General features: G+C 36.7%; 1 protein-coding gene across 2 annotated transcripts in view; it reads left to right on the forward strand.

The window, feature by feature from the left end:
* Positions 1–2,087: 2,087 nt before the first annotated feature.
* Positions 2,088–22,131, forward strand: part of LOC122833988 (cadherin-22-like) — a 162,019-nt gene continuing 141,975 nt past the window's right edge. For both annotated transcript variants that reach the window (XM_044122020.1, XM_044122022.1), the window contains exon 1: positions 2,088–2,332. The gene's annotated coding sequence lies outside the window, so the exon portion shown is untranslated. The remainder of the gene's footprint in view (positions 2,333–22,131) is intronic.

The raw sequence follows: 22,131 nt of genomic DNA on the forward strand, positions 1-22,131 counted from the left end.
GTGAAACAAGCACAAATGATGAGGAGAAGCAGACCCATACATGCATTAGGGCATCGGGTGCAATAGTCCTGCAGCTACTCTGCTCTTATTGCCATCAAGAAAAAGAGCTGAGTCAGAAAGTGAAGTTCTCAATTTGCTGGTTGATGTACCTTTACCTTTATGGATCAAGTCCAAAAGACAACACCATTGTCAAGTTCTCCTTTAACTTTTGCAACTTACCCACTTGAACAGGGATGGATACATCTTTATTCAAAAGACTAGGCATTTTTCTTCATTTATCCTCCTTTTATTCATCAGTGTGATAGGACATTTCTCTTACAGTTGGTGCAGAAGAAGGTAAAAAAAATAACTTTTTAACAACAAAAGAAGAATAAATAAATAAATATTACTAATCTGTATTATTTAAGCTTACATACATTAATTTTACTACGACTGCAAAGGAAATATTAAGCAAACCACAAAAATAATACTAAGCTCTGTACAGGCCCACCACACGAGCAGAGCACTGTTCAAATGTGACACCAAACTCCACTTTGCTTTTCGTTACCTTCTCTGCCGCTTCTAATTCTTCTGTCATTATCTGTTCCTTTTTATGGTCCGTGTAGTACAACCACTGTTTTGCCATATTTTTTTAGGATTATCCATGTTTTACAGCTAGTGCATGTATTTTCTTAATTTGTTGATTTTTTCCATTCTCTTTTCTTTCTCCTCTTTTACCTTCTCTTATTCTTTATTTCACAGCCATCTGAAATTAGCTTCTTATGTGGGTTGACTGCGCTCACCCCTGAAAAAAAAAATAGTGTGAAGGTAGGATTAAAGTATCTCTTCCTTTACTCTTAAATGAATTAGCTGAGGTGGTTTGGGCATCTGATCAGATTACCTCCTGGATATTTGCCTTTGAAAGCTTTCAGGGGGTATCCCACTGATATGGAAATGTAGAAACTGGGCGCCACAATGTTCAAGAAATATTACTTCTGCGACCCAATCACAGATAAGTAGAAGACAATGACGTGACTTCAAATTCGGCTATTTACTAGGACTATCTGTCATTTTGAGGTTGCTACATGGGATTAAGATAAAAACATTTTTTTACTCCTAAAAAAACCCTTTTTTTCCCTTTAAATCTCTGTTCTTCTATTTTCACCTCCCTGTGTTCAGCTTATGGTGACTAGCTTTTAAATCCTTGTTGGTACATCAGCTTCCTAACCTTCCTAACCTCACTGACTGAGCTTCAGAGACTCTGTGTCATGGTGTGTAATTTGTAGTTGGACTCCCCTTCCTCTGTCTTAGCTTTTCTCACTCTGGTTCTTTCCAGTCCGTTGTCACCGACAGCATTTTTCATGTACATAAACACACTCACCCATAGAAACACAATCACATTCCTTGATTAAATAGGTAAACCACCTCATCAAAGCATCCACACTTGTAAGAACACATCCCCCCCCTCCCCCCCCTCACTATAAATTTCAAGCAGAGCCATTTGTTGTACTTAAGTATTTGAGGTCATAGAAATGCTACAATGTTTTATTATTGTAACTGGAAAGCATGCTCCTTTTGTTGCTTTCAACAACATACTTGAAAGAGGTCAGACAGTCAAGATCTTTACTGTTCTTTGAACTTTTTACAGTGGATGTAAGTCATTCTGGGGATAGAAGAGATGTCTTTGAATAAGAAGTGGAAACTGCAACGTTTTTTTAAATGCAGCCAGTGTTTGGACTTTGTTTTTGCCATATGAATGGACAAGAATACCAATAATTCTGATCTCTCTGTGCCCTTATGAAAGACACACAATGCAAAACTTCATAACATTTTAGCAAATTATAGACATTGTCCAGAAATCTTGTTTTTTGTTGTTGTGGTTTTAGAAGAAAAAAAAACCCTTTTTAAAAAAATATAGATGAAAGAAGACGTGATTTATCAAACAGTTACATGATGGACTAAACAAAATGCACTTTCCTTGTTATTTACCTTATATTTTATGGTTCTGATGATTCCCCTCTTCACCCCACCTCTTTGCCTTTCTTCTCTCTCGTCCATCTCATTTGTTGCTTCCTTCCACCACCACCAGGGGCTTTCCACGCCGCGTCGTGCCGACAGCAGGTCTTTTTTCCCCAGTTCTTTCACCCTGCGCTTCTAGGAGCGGAGACTCCAGATGAGCTGCACGGTGGCAGACAGGGCGCACAGAACTGCCTGTCCCTCTTATTCCCATCTCCCGTGGAGTCGCATAGGTTGGATGCCTGAGAGGAGGGAGAAGTTAAATACCGATCACTTCTGTCCCGCTGCAGAGCGTCAAGTCAAAAAGCGTTTGTTTCTCCTCCACAACGCATCAAAGGTAAGAGTTTTAGGATGCTGAAATTAAATGATAAAGTTCGCAGCGTGTTGGCATGCTCTTATAACCCACATATGGACTTGCACCGTGCTTTTCGGTGCTGATTTGTTGCATTTCTGCAGCAAAAAATAAAAAAAAGAAAGAAAGAAAGAAAGAAAAAAGAAAAAAACGTAATATTTCGAAAATAGAAAAGGGTTGCATTAATTTTCTCGGTTTTTGTGTGCTGATAGTTGAACCTGTGCGGTAGGATGAAATCCTTGGCTTCATATCGAGTCCTTAACATATTTTCTTTTCATGGCTGAAGAGCTACACCCGCTAACTTGTTGCCACTTGTAACTCATTTAACGTTTGGTTAGTTCTGTAATGAGCGCTGCGCATAATTTAAGCGATAAATGACCTCTTGTACTAAAGCGGGAAATGCTTTCCGATGACTTATCCTTGTTATTCCATGACTGTTCATGTGTTCCTCCGTAAATACGAAAGGCATATTTTATGATAAAATTTTTGCAACTAGTTCCAGAAGCAAATCTCCGTGTTCATCGCAAATTTCAGGCTCAACTACTTTAGAATAGAAAGGAAGGAAGAAAGAAAAAAACTACCTCGTCAGTTGCATTTGGAATTCTCAGCTGTTTGTACCTGTGCAGGACGGAACTACACAAAAACAGTATTTTATTTATTTTATCTATTTATTTATTTTCCGAGGGAAATTGTAGTGAGATGAAGAGACGCGCCTTCTGCTCGGTAAAGCTGCTTTCTAAAGACTGCAGCCACTTGATGCGCCAACAGGATGCGTTTGGGGAAGTTGGATGTGTGCCACTGTGCTCTGAGGCCATGCAGTTAAATAGATCCTGACATAAAAGCAGACAGTGTAATCGTAAGATAGTGTGATGGACTTGGGTTAAAACATAATGAAAGTCTTGTAATGATTCGCTTTTATGGATATAAGCATTTTTGTTTATTTATCACAAAACAGGGACTACATGTTGTTGCCTGTTTTTTAAAATTCACATTACCATTACCATTTACTCAAATGGAACACACAGCTATTCATAAATCAAATTACTATGAGGAGCAGCTTCTTTCTTGTTTCTGAAATCACTAAAAATGTACATTTCTTTCAGGAATTTTTAAAAACATTTTACAATTATGGATTGCAGCTTTTTCTGTTTAAGTGATTGTGCATATGCATTCTTTAAATGTGTTGTAGACTGCTTTCTCTTGAAATTGGACAACGGAATAACTCCTTTTCATCTCAGGTTGATATTTGGTCTGAGGAAAAATAGAATATCTTTGTGCATTTCTGAAGAAATTGTAATCTGTATACCACCGTTGCATGTTTCTTTGGTTTCAATGAATTTGCCAATGTGGGATTACAATACACTTGGAGCTTGGATATTGCTCAGTAACATTAGCTGAGGGTATTATATTAGTTCTTAACTTTATTCTCCTTAAGAGTGTTCTCTTGTAACTGACTGTAACTCTGTGTATTCATAGACTGTCGGGGTTTGACTTGTCGGTGTTCACGAGATCTTGCGCATATTTGTTAACCACTTATCTTGAGCTAATTGGTGTGTGGAAGAAGTGATAAAAATGTGTGATACCGCAGCAGCCCATCAAAGGACTGCAGGAGCCCATCAATGCTGTATTCTCCAAATACACACATCTTTCCAGGAATTCATCAAGTAGAAAAAAAATCTAGGTGAGGACTGTGAACTTTATTGAATCTGGGTAACAAAATAAATATCCCGAGTGTACATTGTGAAATAAAATAAACTTATTTTTGAAATACTTTAAAGGAACACAAAATCTTAAGTGTTTTTCACATTCTCTGAAGCAATGGTTCTTAATTGAAATGTTATAATATTTATTTATATGTACAAACTATGGGTGTGCCAATTTACTTTTTTTCCACTTCTGATACCAATACTGATCACTGTATTGGTATCAGCTGATACAGAAAAAATAGTGCTGAATTGACGTAAAATATTTATTTTTTTCTAAAACAAACATAAATGTACTGAACAACAAATTTATTTGATAACTCTGCACCAGTACGGCACACTTAAATCCACTAATACCTTTATCAGCTTAGTCAAACATGTAAAAACAACACTTTGTTCAGTCAGTTCAATTTGGAGTATAACAATCAATGCAAAAAATAATTATAAAGAAGCAAAAACAATAGGGTAACTGCCTTGGTCAAATATACAAAAAAAAAAAAAACTGCAACAAATTCTGGACCATTTGCAATTTTATCAAATGGTCCAGAAAGTGCACTTAGGAATGTTAAATGTAAAATAAATATTAGGACAAAGGAAGGGAAATTAATATTACAAAATACAGAAACAAAACCATCACTTCTGCACCATGAAATCTAAAAATGATACACAATTTCTATCAATTGTATTTATCTGTTGTATTTATTCTTGATTGAATCATTTTAAATTATATAAAAATAAAAATTGCTGTTGACATGTGTGCAGAGTGTTATAAGCAAGCTAAGTCATATTAAAAAACACCTTACAAAAGGTGCTTTCTTTACCTCGTCTTTTAATGTCTTTAACATGTACATTACAAGGTCGATGTAGCAGTAATCCTGATGGAAGTCCGGGCTGATTGTGATCTCACTGAGACTCTAGTTCTACCATCCACGGCAGTATCGGTACTGATACATATATTAAAATCAGATTGGTGCATCTCTAGTACAAACTATTACTGTCTGTGTAAAATGAACTTATTTTCAAATTAGAATAATAAAATGCACTGCAACTAATTACGTTAAATGTTGTTGGAGCTCACATTATTGTTTTAGTCAAACTATATCAAATTTCAGTTTATTAACCCAATTTATAACATTAATCAAGACTGCTTTGTCTGTCATTCACAAAAAAGAAAAAGTGCAAAGATTTTACTGGGATGTTCATTTTTTAGATTAAATGCAGTGGCATTTGAAATATAACTGAGCATTAGTTACTTGTCAGCTTCATAAGCATATTCTTTTTTCAAAAAGACATATTACCTTTTTGTGCAAAAGAATTGCACCAAAATTGCTTATATTTCAACTTAGCAGAAGAGATGAGAAGTACAACATTTTGTTCTCATAAAATTATCCATCCATCCATCCATTTTCTGTTCATCCTTGTCTCTACTGGGGTTAGGAGAGTTGCTGGTGCCTATCTCCAGCTACGTTCCAGGCGAGAGGCGGGCTACACCCTGGACAGGTCGCCAGTCTGTTGCAGGGCTACACAGAGACATACAGGACACACAACCATTCACACACACCTAGGGAGAATTTAGAGAGACCAATTAACCTGACAGTCATGTTTTTGGACTGTGGGAGGAAGCCGGAGAACCCGGAGAGAACCCACGCATGCACAGGGAGAACATGCAAACTCCATGCAGAAAGACCCCGGGCCGGGAATTGAACCCAGGACCTTCTTGCTGCAAGGCAACAGCTCTAACAGCTGCGCCACTGTGCAGCCATGCTTTAAAATCATAACATTCAAAATTTGTTGTGATAATGAGGAGTCCGTTGATCAGGTTTCTTGTGGCCCACCTCACAGACACATTTTCCTGCTACACAATTTAGGGTGACTTCTCTGTTTCTATGTCTGTGAGAAAATGTTTAGTCTGCAAAAAAAAAAAAAAAAAAAAAAGTGAGTGGAGCATGTCAATGTAACATCCGCTTGATGACTCAAGGTTTTCAAGCGAACATTGCAATATTTTAGGATAATAACCGAATCAAATGACCTGTCAGTGGACTGCTTGTTAGATCAGCATAACCTTTAAGCCATTAGCTGATTCAGAAATTCACCAACCAAATTCCCTTACAAAAGGTGCTTTCTTGACCCCGTCTTTTAATGTATTTAATGTATGTATCTGCTTTGCATCCCGCCTTCCTCATTTATTCATGTGGTGGACTAACTAGCATGTACATTACAAGGGCCATGTAGCAGTAACCCAGATGGCAGTCCAGGCTGATTGTGATTTATGTACCTAAAGCAAACGCATTACTTTGGGATTTTGGAGTTGCTGCCAAATCCAGGCAAGCATTTTTTTTTCTTCACATGTTTTAATCTTCACATCTCATAAATGCAAAACATAAAAGTTTACATGCATAAAAAAGCTTGGGAGAGCACTGCAAAAAGCATATTTCTCCCTTTTTGTTGTTTTTATCCTGTCTGCCTATACGTCTTTGCTTGCCCTCTCTTCGTCATACACATATACACATTCACGCACAGCCTCCATGAGAAATCGTTTAGATGAAACAGTGCACCGTTGTGAGACATTGATTACCGTTTACCAAGCTGGCGCATAAATGTAGTGTTAAAGGAGAGATGACTTGGACGGATCCCGGAGCAGAGAAGAAAAGAGAGAAGAAATGACACAAGCTGGAAAGAGAAAGAGGGTTGATAGATTACAAAGATAGGGCAGTAAAGATGAAATGTGAGAAGGGCAGACCTGAGGATTTTTATGGCTAACCGCGAGGGGAGTGATTAGGCCAACTAATTGATCTGGATTTGTGGTGAGGCCACTAGTTCATTCTCATGCTTATCATACCCTTCCTATCTCTTCCTCTCTGTCTCAGAGACGCACATAAATACACATTTTCATTGTCACACACCTCACACTTGCTGTCATGTCGGCGGTCAGAAACGATCGGCCCCTATAGTCACATTATTACCACCTAAGGGGAGAAACTGCATCAACTGTATTAGTACTGGAGCTTTATGATAGAATCACCAGGTGGGAGGAGACAGAGATCAAGGTGGTGGACAGGCTCCATGGTTGATTTTTCAGCACTGTTTGTGCTTATTTCAAGGTGAAGGTTTCAGGCAATTCTTTGATGAAATAATTTGCCAGTATCTATGTTCAAAAACATGCATTCTTTTTAAATTAAACAACATTTTTAGACATTGTTATAACAGTTCCCTTTGAAGAAATGGGCTAGTCAGATATGAAGTAGCATAACATTGTAAAGTAAAAGGAAGATAAAGCACAGATGGACTTTTTTTACTGATAGAATTTTGGAATGTGTGGTGTATTTTTGTATTCATCCCTTGAAATCAATACTTTGTAGAATCACCTTTTGCTGCCGTTATTGATGCAGGCCTATTGTTGTATGTCTACCACACATTTAGATATTGAAAAGTCTACTTATTCTTTGTAAAGTAGCTGAAATTCTCCTAGAGTGGATGTAAAGTGTCTGTGAACATAATCTTCTAAGTCTTGCCATAGATTCTCCATTGGATTTATGTTTGGACTTTTACTTGGCAATTCTCAAACAAGACACAAACCCATGATTGTGGTTTGATCTAAGCTATTCTTTTGTAATTCTGGTGGTTTGTTTTGCAAGAAGGACATCAACTATACCACATATGTCAGAGTCAAGGCCCGCGGGCCACATCCGGCCCGCGAGAAGATCTTCTACGGCCCCTGGGATGATCTTGATTCATTATTAGAACCGGCCCGCAGACCGCAGCAAGCCGGCACCCCGTCTGAAAAAATGCGAGATGCACCCCGTTCGATCCTCAGCACTTGCCCCGTTCGATCCTCTAGCACCCCCCATTCAATCCTCACAACGCACCCCCCCGTTCGATCCTCACAACGCACCCCCCTTTGACACCCCTGAACTATACTGACTGAACCTCCAGCCCAATACCCAGTCTTTGCCTCTAATAAGTTTTTTTCCTTCATTGCCATGTATGTTCACTTATTTTCAGTGCACTTCAGCCAGTTTCTCTTTTCCTCCAAAACAAAAACAACATACATACATACATATATATACATATATACACAAACATACAAACATACATATGTATGTATGTATGTGGTCAGAGCACAAAAATGAGAGAGAGAATAAACCATAAATAAAAAATACACTGGTATTCCAAGTCTTCACTAAATATAGTCTACAGAATAGGTTGTTTTGTCAAATAAGTGTTTGCTCTGAAGGCTTTAAATATGCAATTATTTTAAATTTGATTTTTTGTTGTAGTAAACTTGCACTTCAAATATTTATTGTCCAATTCACATTTTTGGGAAACTGAGGGCCACTTTGCCACCAATAAACTCCCCTTTGTTGGTATAGATATGGCTTATCAATTCAATGCCTTCATTATTTTTTTATTTGGAAACAGTGTAAAAGTCTTGTTGTCAGAAAGGCCAAGCAGCTCTTAGAATTTTACACCCGACAAGTCCTGTAGTGTAGCAAAATCCCCAATCCAGAAAAAGTAGGAAGAAATAAGCAACAAGAGGAGAGAAGGAACACTAACAACATACAGACAGCTGCTGAGTCCATCTGTCCATTTGATGAAGTAAAATCTGTTGATATGGGAACATTCTCTAAAGCCATTTGAAGCCAATGGAGCACAATTGAGCTTAGAATTCAGACAAAAAAGAACAAAACAACATAAAACATCCTTTCAAGTATGCATGCATTCTAAATAAAATTGTTGTTTTTGGAGGGAAGATAAAATACTATGATGCAGGCATATAGATGTGTATTCTCATGGAAATTACTTCACTTTCTTATTATTGCATAATAGTAAAAGTAAATGACCTCTGTCTTGTATATTCCCATGGGAATTATGAAAGCAAAACCTTTTTGTCCTTCGAAACCAGAAGTCCTGTAAGTGGTAAAGCTTAAAAAAAATCAAAAATAAAAACATTCTACAACAAAATAACCTGTCAGCAAGTGGAATGAACACCTTACCCTTAATGTACAGAATATTTCCAATAATTGTTGAAAGATATTTAATAACTTGTTCTTTGAGGGTGGTTTTAAGATGCGTGTTCTCCTGTAGACATCAGTTTTATCTCTTATGATGGAATCCTTATGTACACAATCTACATTCATTCTTCCTCTGCCAGCCTATGTTTGTACCTCCTGCACTGGAGTGCGAAGAACAACTGCTTTGCAAACAGGCAGTTTTTCACCTGGATGTCACGGTTCACAAAGACTCTTCCTCTGAGTCTGGCATAACCCCACTGGCAGAGTTGATGCGGTGGTGTATTTCTGCATCAATGTCGGATTTAGAGGGATGAAGGCTGCCAAGGTAGGGAGTCATCCATGTTTTGAGGTTGATATATTTGATATGAATTAAGAGACACTAATGCAGTGACTCACTACACATATATGCTTTCATGCGCACATGCATGATCACACAGGCACATATATATATATAGCTGAGATTAAACTGAACAAAGGATTAGAAAAGATGTGGAATATAGTAAATTTTTGAAACGTTTTGTTTGCAGTTCTCAGATTTATTCATGCAACCAGTGTGAATGCAGGCAGCCAAGATCATTTTAATAAGTAAACAGTAAACTCTCACTACTAGTTCAGTTTCTTATTTGCTCAGCAAGTGGCTGTAATATCAGTACATATGAGTTTTATTCAGTTTGACAGGGAATGTCATATTTTTTTAAGCTTGTGCCTCATCTCCTATTATGTGCAAGCAGTTTAAAGCAACCTTTTTTTAGACTATAGATACTCATGGGTGAGTGTCTTTGAAATTAGATTTATGATGGGTTGTCAGTTTTAAAGACTTAGAGTGATTCAGTTACAGCCCTAATTGAAAGCATTCTATAGTTCAGATGGCCTGCTAACTAGACCATTAAAAGTTTAATCACAACTGCTTATTTGATAAGTTTATTTGGTTCAGTGACTTTAAAGAGGGATTCTTTTCAGAAAGAGACATACAACATTTTTGCAGTTGAAACTGTATCACGGTTGTATGAAGAAGGAAAAACGGGTATTTGCATGTAATTGGAATTCATGCAACACTAAAGGTGAGACATTGCTGCTTTGTTGTTAAAATTGTTGTTAATTTGCTTTTTGGACTGATTAGACAGAGCAGACTGTCCACTGATATGAATATTAATAGTAATGTCTGTCTGTGTCCATCAAACAGTGAACAGGCAACTCATCAAATACATTTTTTTCCTTCTGCTGCAGCAGCCTGCAGTCTGTGCTTAGATGAGCTCCGGCACACTCTGACCCTCAATAGAAGTAGTAATGCATCAGATGAATGAGAAAAATACCAATTTATGATTGTGTTGCTCTTCAATATTACCTCTAAAACAAGATCATTCAAGAGTTGATTAGCAGCAGTTGGTCATAGCCTTGCCATTTCCTTCCTACACAATTGTTCTAGATTCTAATCTCCCTTCAGGGATACGTTTTGGCTTTCTCCCATTGAACTGGATTTCTCCAGTTTAATTTCAATCAGGGTAATCTTAGAACAGAAGATGTTGTGAATGATAATATTTGTTGTTTTTTTGCGCTGTTATAGAAGTGCAAAGCGACCTGTAGTTTGGCATTGGCAGAAGAGGAAGTGAACAAAGCCACTTCTGTCAGCTTTATTGAATTATGCTGAGTCATCTCATTCATTGTCTCAAAAAAATTGCCTCCATCCCTCTTCTACCAATTTCCCTGCACTACAGACAGATTTGACTACTTAATCAGTAACAAGAAATATTGAAAGACAATGCTCCTTTTTGAGCTCTAGTTTGTTTGCTAGTCTCATCAACATGGTGCCAAGTGTCTTCTAGCATTTTAATTTTGCAAATGCAAGTTCAAAATGTTGTCAAAAGCTACCAAAATAAAAACTCATCCAGGCTACAAAGATGTCACTGTAGCTGAATTGAGACTGGTCTGTATGACTATGCACCTCAAATCTATTCTGCAACATCAGTCCTGCCATTGTTCTCTTACAGAAGGCATCCCACTGTGGGTGAGTCACATGTTTGTTGCTCATCCTGCCATTTAGAGCATGAATAGTGTAGCTGTTAAAGATGTTTTAGGATGTTTAGCACTGATGCACTGTCATATAAATATGTGCTTCCATGACAATTATTTGCGACCACTGGCCTAAAATAAAGTTAAATAGTTCACCTGAGATTCAAAGGTCATAAAAAAAAAGATTACACTAAATCTTGCTGTAATATAATCTATGATAGTTGTGTCATATCCAAATTGAAAGAGAGCAAGAGGTGTGTGGTAAGTGAGAGCTTTAAGAAATGTGTCTGCAGACTGCATGGATATGATTTCCTCCAGGCAAAGTAATAATACTTATTACAGTCCTTTTAGGGACTCCTTCAGAGTGGAACCAAGTTGTTTTCCAAGTATGACTCTTTGGGCACCTTGCAGCTGAGAAATGGAAACTGAATCTTTAAATAATTGTGTCTTACATGATATTCAACCAATGGAGCTGTAAACAATTTCTCTCAGCTTTCTGGGAAAATTATACCATTTTAAAATATATGTTGCAGAGATTACTGTTCGGTCTCTTTGAAGAGTGGTAGAAGATTGAACGTTTTAGGTATAAGTGCATGATTTGGTTTTAGAAAATATTTTCTGATGCTGTTTTCTTGTACCACCATTCACAGCCTTTCATAAACAGACTCCAAAAAAAGATACACTTCTTAAGTTTTTATGTGTTTGCTAAATTATGTATTAGGAACACAGTCTTGGGAGAATATCTACGCTTTTGCTAATAGTATTAGCATTTAAAGCATGTTTACACTTTTGATTTAACAAAATATGCACAAACATGCACCAGCAAGCACACAGATAAACATGTAGAATTCACAAGCACAGGATAGTATATTTACAGTATATTTCTTCTTCATGAAGCATTTTTGAATTTGAATTGGAGGGTAGGGAGTTCACTTTTTGAAATAAAACACTTATTGGTCTTAAAGGTATTTTCCTGCAGAAATCTGTGCAGGAAACGGATTAGTTCATATAGCTCCTTAAAGGATCCTTTGTGTCCCTCAGGGTCAGTGAGCATTGGAGATCTGGGATGATTATCATCAAGAATTCATCAGTTAAGTTGTCAGCAGAGAGCTTAAGTCCTCCAGCTACACATCAAAGACAGATAGCCAATAATACAAAGTTATGACTCATTTTCTTCATTTTGAATGGAAAAAGCCAAAGAACTGCAATAAGTCCTAATGTAATACAATTCAATAATAGCCTTGCACAGTGAAAAAAGCTATATTATTAAGAATTGAAAGGACTTTCACCTATGGGTTTCTTGGAATTGGACAATCTGCAGCTTATGTAGAATGTACATTTACTTTTGTACTCAGTAGCTTACTCTGTAATTTTGCTGTGCATATTGAAATTGTATTTTAAAATGAATAAAAATAATGACAAGTTTGCTGAAAAGTCACATTAAATTTAACTTAAAGGAGATTGACAGATTTTTTAGCAGATTTTTCATCCAGGTGACCGTTAACTTTGCAGAACTTTACTATCTTGAGATAATATTTTGTTTCTTACCATTGGAACTATTTTTCTGTGATTTTCTGTTATAAAATAACCGTGAGTGTTCTGTTCCCCGTTCTCTCCTCTGCCTCTCCCTTTATTTTTTGACGAGCTTGCTACCATTCTCCTGAGCTCTCAATCTTTCTCAATCTTATCTTTGACGTTTCTCATGATCATTTCCTAATTCTCCCTCTCTTCCTTGAATCTGTATCTGTAATTCACAGTGTCTGAGCTGAGATTTTGGAGATGAAGCTTTTCAACTAGATGAAATATAGTGTGTAGCTGTAGTTATTTTTTGTGTAGAATTTGTCTGTTCTTCATGTGAGTATGTTGTTTCCTGAAGGTATAGATTCATATTTTGCTGTAATCTTGCTGCCTAACTCGTGCTAACCTAAACTGGAAGTTTTTAAAAGTCTGATTGATTAAGGATTTTCTCCTAATCAATCAGTTTTGCTGTCTATCTTTTCCAAAATCCCAGTCTTGTGGACTTGAACCACCATTTGTTGGTGTAATGACCACTGAGCTGCTACTTTGAGTCATAACAATGAAGTACAGATTTAAGATGGATTTTGCTGTTCATTTTTGAGCTTTTTCAGCTAGACCAGAGTCAGAAAAAAAATTTACATTGACAAAACAATATTAGCATTTCTATTTCTTCCAAAATCCAAGAGATGCCAGAATCACAACCACCACTTGTAAAATAAATAAATAAACCATTTAAAATTATTTCAATGGTGTCAAGGACACTTCCACAGTAAGAAGGAAAAACAAAACAAGAAATATTGGCAGAAAAAAAAAGTTAAATGTGCAGTTTGAACGAAAAGCACAATCAAATCTCAACAAGCTGATTAAGTATCAAGCCAGAGATTACAGGACAGGAGTTACTGCCAAGAAGAAGTAAACTTGAGACAATGCAAGCAATTTATAATGATACACTGCCAATACTCTATTTTATTAAACTATATTCATACAACTCAAGGATATCAAAAAATGTCAACACTATCATTTAAGTAAAAGTATCTCCTTACTTTTTTTCTCACATTCAAGGATTCAAACATGCAATCATTCTAATGAATTAAAAGAGAAGTTCAGAGTCAGGATTCTACACATTAATCACTCTTTAAAGTTCAGAACCATAATTAATTTTCTGATTTTTTTCATTAACAACACAATGATACTGATATGTGAAGGACTCACATTTTTTGACAACCTTTCTGATAAACTATGAGTATTTCAAGGTTATAAAAAAAGTATATTTTGAAGATTCCATCTGCATTGATGCTTCTGAGGGAGTTGCCAGATGAGTTAAATGAGGTTAAAAGTCACCTCTGTGTGCTACACAACTCATGCAGATTATTTTGTGAATACAGAAATCAGGCCACCATGCTGACAGAATGTTGACCCATGTTTCTAAAACCACCAGTCATCATGGCTGTATCAGCTGAATGAGGTATATTTGATGGTAGAGTTTGGGGTTTCCACACATTGTTTGCACATTTGTGAATTTGCCATCCTTGCATTATCTCTCACAGACAAATTTATGGTATGAAGATGTCATAGCTGTTTTTAATGTTGCACAGCTGCATCCACACATATCAGTAAGCTGGAACACACACAGGGATTTGTACTGATAATACACATCTTTGCAAAGATTAAACTACTATGCGTGCATGCATCAGTGTGTGTTGTGTGTGCATGTAGCCGTGCATGCTAGACTAACTACACTTCTGGGCCTCTGTCTCCTTTTTCTTTTCGGCAGCATAATGGGCTTTGTAAGATAATACCCAAGAGACAACAATACTTCTGAGCTAGAGGATTGGGAAGCCGTCCCAGTTCACAGCATTCATTGGTTTGGCTAAAAGCTTGAGCTGTGATTGGAAAATCAGGGAAACCTGAATTTACCGACAATGATATTAAGTGTTGTCATGGTTCTTTTTACCTGATCATATCCTTGCTTTTCAGTCTCTTTGTTTGTAGTTTTATAAGCTATTTTTTGTATCATTGTTATTTGCTGCTAACAATGAGAAGGCTAACAATGCGAGTCATAACTAATTCTTGTAAAAGTTTTTTTTTTTTTATTACTACAGAAAAAGAGGGGCTTTGGCAGGTGTCAGTTGTGCTTTAGTTAAGCCTATAGTGTTTTCTCTGCCTTCCATTGGGTATTGTCTTAGTTTGTCATAGGTGTTTTATAAAATTGAGATTTAATAATTTTAACAAAGTGGAATCACTGAAGATTAATTTACATTACCAGATCAAGACAAAAAAATGTTTAACTGAGATGCAGACTGGCTACCGTAATATAAGACAAATATTTTCTGGATGCTTCTCAGGAGAATCCAGAATCTCAAATGGGAAGGAACTAGATAGAAGGACAAATCACTAAAATAAAAATTAATGAGAAAAAGATGTAACAAATATTTTTAACAAAATTATGCCATGTGGTATTTAAATTCAAGAATATAAGATGCACAATACGGACACACTACACACAGTAAAGTAAAGGGTACACAGGTACAATAATAATAAAAAAAGATATTTAATGTAAATACATATTCTAGAAAGTATGTTTAAATCTCTACAAACAGTTTTGGATATGGTTCAAAGAGTGAACAGCAACTCTGCTTTTTACAATATTGTTATATAAAGGATCTAAGTTTAAAGGTGTACATGTATTTTCTTAAAGATATTTTTTGTTTGAATAAAAGCCATGCAATTGTTTGTAGTCATTTGGTGAATATCTACCTGTAATCTGATAATATAAATTTTAAGACAAGCTCTTTGACCTTCTTTTTTTATACTGCTTCTGCATGATTGTATTATTTACTTTTTTGAGGTCTTTCGTTCTGGTTAAATTTATCATAATCTTACTAATATTGCTGTTTGATATTGATCAAATTTTAATTTATAACAAAATAGCTACAATTCTGTTTGATATTGATCAAATTTTAATTTATAACAAAATAGCTACATTAACAGCCAGATAAATTAATGAAATAACTAAAAAACTCACATTAAACACTTAAAGGTAGAGGTATTATAGGGGCATAAATTATGGCTTTGGCAGTGAAGTGTATCAGCTCTCTTGGTAATTGCTTTGGTGTGGGAGATGTGTTGTGGAAGAGATTGAAATAGATAGCATAATTCACTTTGTGAGGGATGCACTGTTTATTAGAGATCTATCAAGTGAGATGGGGGTATTGCACTGTAACTCCACAGTACCTGGGCTTATTTATTGCCATGGCTTGATGCCTCTAGAAGGTCTGTAATGGAACTGATAAACAGAACAATTATGCTTGAAGCTGTTTTAGCTTGTATTGATAGAACATTTGCCACTAAACCATAAAATGTCTTACCCCCATTTTAAATGATAGGTTGTAGTTCATGGTGTCCCACTTCCTTTGACAGTTGGCTTATGCAGCCAATTAGGATTGTACAGAAGAAAAACAAAGATAAGATCTCAAACCTTTAGCTGCCCAGTCAGCATTTTTTTCTTTTTCATTTATTGCATTTTAATTTTCAAATTTAATTAGTTAGCCTTTATTTTTTCTCCCATAGAAAGACCAGCTTTCTTTCCCATTGATGGCAGCAGTGACAAACACTGCCACATCACAGTTTGCTTTGGATTTCAGTAAATCCTGTCAAGTTTACAAAGTCTGTCAGTCAGAAAAGCCATCATTTTGCCTCAGAAGTCACAGGACTGATTTTTCCCTCCTTTGTAGCTGAAGCATATCATGGGTTTTATACTGTCATTCAATAGCAACTCAGGGATGGTAAACAAACAACAGAACTGGCAGCTGACATTTTCAATTTATCTGACCTAACTTTTAACTTCCAAAGTAGGTTTGAAACAAAAACTTTTACAGTAGCTCTAAAGTATTTAGAAGAAAGAAATCTGTTTCTTTATTGTTTCAGTATTTTCTGAGCTAATTAATGCATTTTTTAATTATGTCCATTATTTAACCAGGTAAAACTCATTTGTGATTCAGATCTCATTTTCAAGAAGAACCTGGGCAGAAATCTGCAAAATGTCAGAGCAATGTTTGATACTAATAAGATTCCTAAAAAAAAAAATAAACATTTTCACTCCTAATTCCCCCTCTGTTGCCCTTATATACTTGTAGTATGCAAAAGTAGTTTATCTGTTATCTGTCTGGAACTTCTTATCACGTTTGTGTACTGTACCGGCTTTAATATGGTAATACAAACAAAGCAAAAGTACAATGTTTTATTGTAGGCCTTTATAGTTACAACATGAAGCCTCCCTGTTAAATCAACCCAATTTTAAATTCTGTAGGCCACCTTCTCATACTTATAACAACTTAAAACTAGATATGGTACTTCATATGTGCTGAAGCTCAAGACTAATGTTGAGAAACATAATTTTTGCCTATTATCAAATCAAATTTTATTTGTATAGCATATTTCAGCAGCAAAGCACATCAAAGTGGGGGGTCCTTGCTTTTGCATCCATAAAAGGTTTACCGGTTACACTCCTACTGTGTTATATGGAACGAAATACCTATTGGTATTTTTATTCCCTCTCACGCTCACAATCACGCAGTTTAAAACGATGTAAACAGCCTTTCAACGGGCTGCCGGCACGAGGCTCCTACCTTCTCCTCCACTGCGACATCATTTTTAAAAATGTAATTTAACAGAGCCATATGAGCTTTTGTCCTCCTACCTGCAAACTCACGGGAATTATTTGACAAGGCTGGCTTTATATTTAGTCTCAGAAATGAATTCCTGACACTGTATCTGCATTTGTTTGTGTGTGCCACATCTAGACTATCTAGACTAAAAACATTTATCTTAATTTCTGAATACAGGTACAGTATTTTTTTCCACAGCAGAGTTAGAAATGGTTTGGGCACAGTTGTACTTGTTAAGTGAATCCTTCCATCCATCCTTACACCCTTGTCCCTAGTGGGGTCGGGAGGTGCTGGTGCCTATCTCCAACTAACGTTCTGGGCAAGAAACGGGGTACACCCTGGACAGGTCGCTAGCCTGTCGAAGGGCAACACAGAGACAGACAGGACAAGCAACCAAGCACACAGACACTTAAACCTAGGGAGAATTTAGAGAGACCAATTAACCTAACAGTCATGTTTTTAGAATGTGGGAGGAAGCCGGAGAACCCGGAGAGAACCCACACCCCGGGCAGAAAGACCCCGGGCAGGGAATCGAACCCAGGACCTTCGTGCTGCAAGGCAACAGCTCTACCAACTGCCTCACTGTGCAGCCTGCCTGTTAAGTGAATATGATGCTAAAACAAAACAAACAAAAAAATACTCGCCTTTAAAGAAAGAGATACAATTTATTTTTAAAATACAAATTGGTTCTTTTAAGATGCTTTTCCATCCATCCATCCATCCATCCATTTGGGTTTGGGCAGCAGCCCAAAGTAGGGAGAGCCAGAGATCCACCCCCAAATGGAGGTGCCTTGATGCCATGGGGGATTCAAGGATTCCTCAAACATGCATGAATGAGTCAAAGGGGATGAGCTCAAAAAAGCGGATTTTTCATAATGCCCCATTTTAATGTTTCTAAAGATGTATTTTTTTTTTTCAATCTGGAGCAGTCAAAGAAGAAAATGGAGCTTTGGAAGCTGAAATACCTAGGCCCAATGCAGCTTGACATGATATTGGCTGGTGTTTCCAAAGCAGCAAATACAGGAGTGTCATGTATTTTCCAAGTGCCGGTTGACCGTGTCCCCTACATACAAGATAAAGAAAATCTAGTGACATTAGCTTCTTCAGTGGTGCCAAGATAGCTTCTACTTCTAAGGTGCATATTATTTGGTGTTTGAACTAATAAAATAGGTAGTTATAAATAATAAGTTTTCAGAGGGAATCTCAGTATTTACAGATTTTAGCTGTTCAAAGCTAGCTGTGTTGCCAAGCCACCATGAATACTGGGAATCAACTGGTGACAGAGGGAAATTTATCCACTGGAAGTAACATATTGATTGGTCAGAACCTCTTAACAGCACTCCATTATTTCATTCAGATGCTTCTCATAACATTACTGTGGATAATACATGTACAGGCATTTGGCATCTATTCTAATGTGTTAGACTAACAGCATGAACGGTAAAGAAATAACCGTTCAGGCCGTTGAACAGCAACAGCATGTGTTGAAGAGATGTCTCCACTCCTATACCTTAAAGTCAGTGACGTGCGGTCAGGGGAGGCAGGTGAGGCAGATAATTTATATTGCTATTTTCACCCTGTGATTTGTACTACAAAGTATTTATTTTTTGTTTAACCAGCTTAACCAGTTTTGATTATTTTTTTCTTCAAAATCACTGAATTTTTGCATTTTCCCATTCAAATGCTCGGAAATGAAGCTAGTGAGGCAGCAGCAAGCTGAGCCTCAGGTGGGATTGCGCAACCTCTTGCTAACTGCGGTGGCTGCCATTCAATGAGAGCAATCCTCTGTGGCAACCATTCAACTGTGCAAATATATTGGTGGAACTCAGCACCACCCTCAAAGACAAAACTCCTCCTCTTAGCTTTGTGTTCTCCTGTTACTTCCCCACTACTGCCCCACTCAATACTTTCAAGTAGTAGTAATTGGCAAACACCTGGTGGAACATCTGCTGAGCTATTTCTCAGTGCAATGCTGGTAAAAACATTGCTAAAGGCTTAATAGAGGAGCAATGTTGTGATGATTTCATGATGATGGAGTGTCGGAAAGAGCAGGATTTTCTTTAAGGGACTCAGTCCCAATTTCAGACCATTTTCTAAGTGAAATGTATTTTAAATATGCAGCATTTTATAACAACTGAAAGTAACATTGTTACTCAATTGTGCTGTAAAATAGCACTACATTGTATTACGTTTCCCAAGAACAAACTACCCCTTTCAGAACATAGTCCAATTTCTATTTGTTTAATTGTAAATTTTTTACCTTTGACATTAGATTATTGATGTAAACATATTTGTTATCAAGATTCATAAAGAAGAGTCATTTATTGTCCCCCACCCGGAACATGTTTTTCTGCTCCTTGTGTCTTGTCGCTAGTACTTTTATGATTCATTGCTTGTTAATGGAATATTGACTATTCCAGTCACAGCTGCAGAGAGGGAAGGGGGCAGCTGGAAGTCCCAGGGAGACCCAGACCCGTGGTAGATCCATTATTCATGGTTCACCATGGGCTTGTAGTGAACACTGACATCCGACCCACCTAAATCAAACAGGGCCAGTGAGTTTAATGCCCCCTGGGAAATGTCAGGTTCAGGTAAAGGTGGGGGTGACTGACTTTTGTAAGGCGGGTAGAGTAGAGTAGTGTTGGCGATGGTTAGATCAAAAGGGGTGGGGATGGTTTTTGTTCTGTTCGACTGGCTTATTTTCTTCAATTATTTTTCTTCTGTTTTTGTTTTGATAAGAGATCAAGTCAAGCCCAAAATGCATGCTAGGTGCTTCTTACTAAATGGTGTCAAAGTCTAACAGCTTTCACTGTGGATGTTAAGTGTTCAGATAAAAACAGCAAAGCCATATTAGTGCCTTGTCTCTGTCAGGGCTATGTAGATGTGTAACAGTAACAAGGTTCCTTTCAGCCCATCAGACAGAAAGTGACAGTGAACTGAAACCCAGTGCTATACCAAACAAGAGCCTAATTGCCTTGACAACAATAGCAAACAAGTAAGTTAAAATCACAGTAACTATTTGGAAACCTTCGTTGCTGTCATGTTTCTAAAGTGTTTTGGATGAATAATTTACTATTCTCAAATGGCATAGGAAGTTATACATAAAGCAAGCAGTGTATTGTCAGGAGCATTTCTTTTTTTTTAAATGAATTACAGAGAGAAAAGTAAATATTAAACATCTTCCCAAAAATCTGTCTGTAATGGACTGATTGGCATGAAATTCATATCAAGTAATCAAAACAAGTAGGTCAGTTAAGTTTTATGTAATAAAGGCACACACAGTAAGCATGTAAAATATAAATGAAGGTGTTGAAAGACAACAAAATTCCTGACATTTGTTGATATTTAGTAAGCAGTTCTGTAACATTTTAGTCAAATAATATATGTTGATTTGATTGGCCTATGAAATAGTTTATCATTACCACAAGAAGCATTTCATGATTAGTGAAAGAAATGTATTGTCTAAAGACCTATGCAACCTTATCATTGGAAAACATATTGATGAAACTGGATAGACTTTATGTTCCAGTGAAAACCGTAGAGGCCATAATCTGGACGTGGATGAACATAATTTTATCATAAACAAGCCACAGGCAGAAGCTAAATTCAAAGACAAAGCTTACTATTTCAAAACCTCTGAAACTGATACTTCTATTACGTCTTGGTTTCTTCATAACTTCAGCCAGCATATTTAGCAAAAGTTGAAAATTAATATTTTTTTCAAAAATTGAGGATTTTATTCTTTTTCTTTATTTGTCCACTGGTGACATTTTCCTACTTTTGGAGTGGCATGTCACATATGTTTAGCTCACTTTGGCTGTTGCCAAGTGCTAGTATGAATTTCACCTGAAGAAAAATGACCACCTCATTGAGTATTTTCTCTACAGTATGTCTTATACTATTGAACTTAACAATTCTTACCTGTAAATACTTTCTCAATGTAATTTTTTCCCCATAATAAGCAGAACCTCAGTTCAACAGGCCGTTACTGCCTTATTTCTGCATGCCACCTCTTTCTTGACTTAATTGTAGGAGATCAGTGGAATTTGAAGTCGTTGGACAACAACATAAGTAGTGTAATAGTTATTCTTTGTTAAGATATGGAAACTATTCAAGAGGCTGTTTTATTTTGCATGTACATTATGTGTTCCTCATTTCCAATAGACAGAGGTCCTAAGGTCCTTTATAATTACCCAAAGAGATGTTGAGTTCTTGGGATGCATGTTTATCTACTTTGCTCGATGCATCCCATGGGCAGCTGCTTTCCTGTTCCTCAAAAAAATCCTTAGTAATGCGGCACATTTTCTTTGATCCTTCAAGCAGTTAAAATCTGGGTGAAATTTTCAAAACTATTTATTTAGATAACAATGAAGTCGTTTACATATAAACAAATCCTGCAGTCAGTGTAAGCATTTCAGGGCAAATACATCTACTGCAGAAATCCTGTGTATGCATTACTCTGCAGATCTATCAGTTTGCAATTATGCTTTATACTTACAAATGTACAGTTGTAATACATTGATACTGCTTCTTTCCTTTCTTTCCTTTCTTTACCTTTCCCTTCTCTTTTTCCTTTCTTCTCCCTTACCTTTTCTTTCTTTAGTTGCCTCTTTTTTATTTATTGCCATGCTTCAGATTGATGGATTTGACAAACCAATGAGCAAGAAAGGACATTAATAGCTACTCAAAGCAGAAAGCTATAATGGAAACCCTAGTTGTTAGAAAATTACGTATCTGTAAAACCCCAAGGTGCTATGCAGGGAAAACAGTATTCTTCAACGTAGTCTCTTGGCTAAGCCTAAAAAAAAAAAAAAGTGGCAGAGATTTGCTCTTCAACTGCCAAGACCAGGCAGGCTGTGGTTTGGTTGGTGGAT

This window comes from Gambusia affinis, linkage group LG07, assembly GCF_019740435.1.
Source record: "Gambusia affinis linkage group LG07, SWU_Gaff_1.0, whole genome shotgun sequence".
Lineage (NCBI taxonomy): Eukaryota > Metazoa > Chordata > Actinopteri > Cyprinodontiformes > Poeciliidae > Gambusia > Gambusia affinis.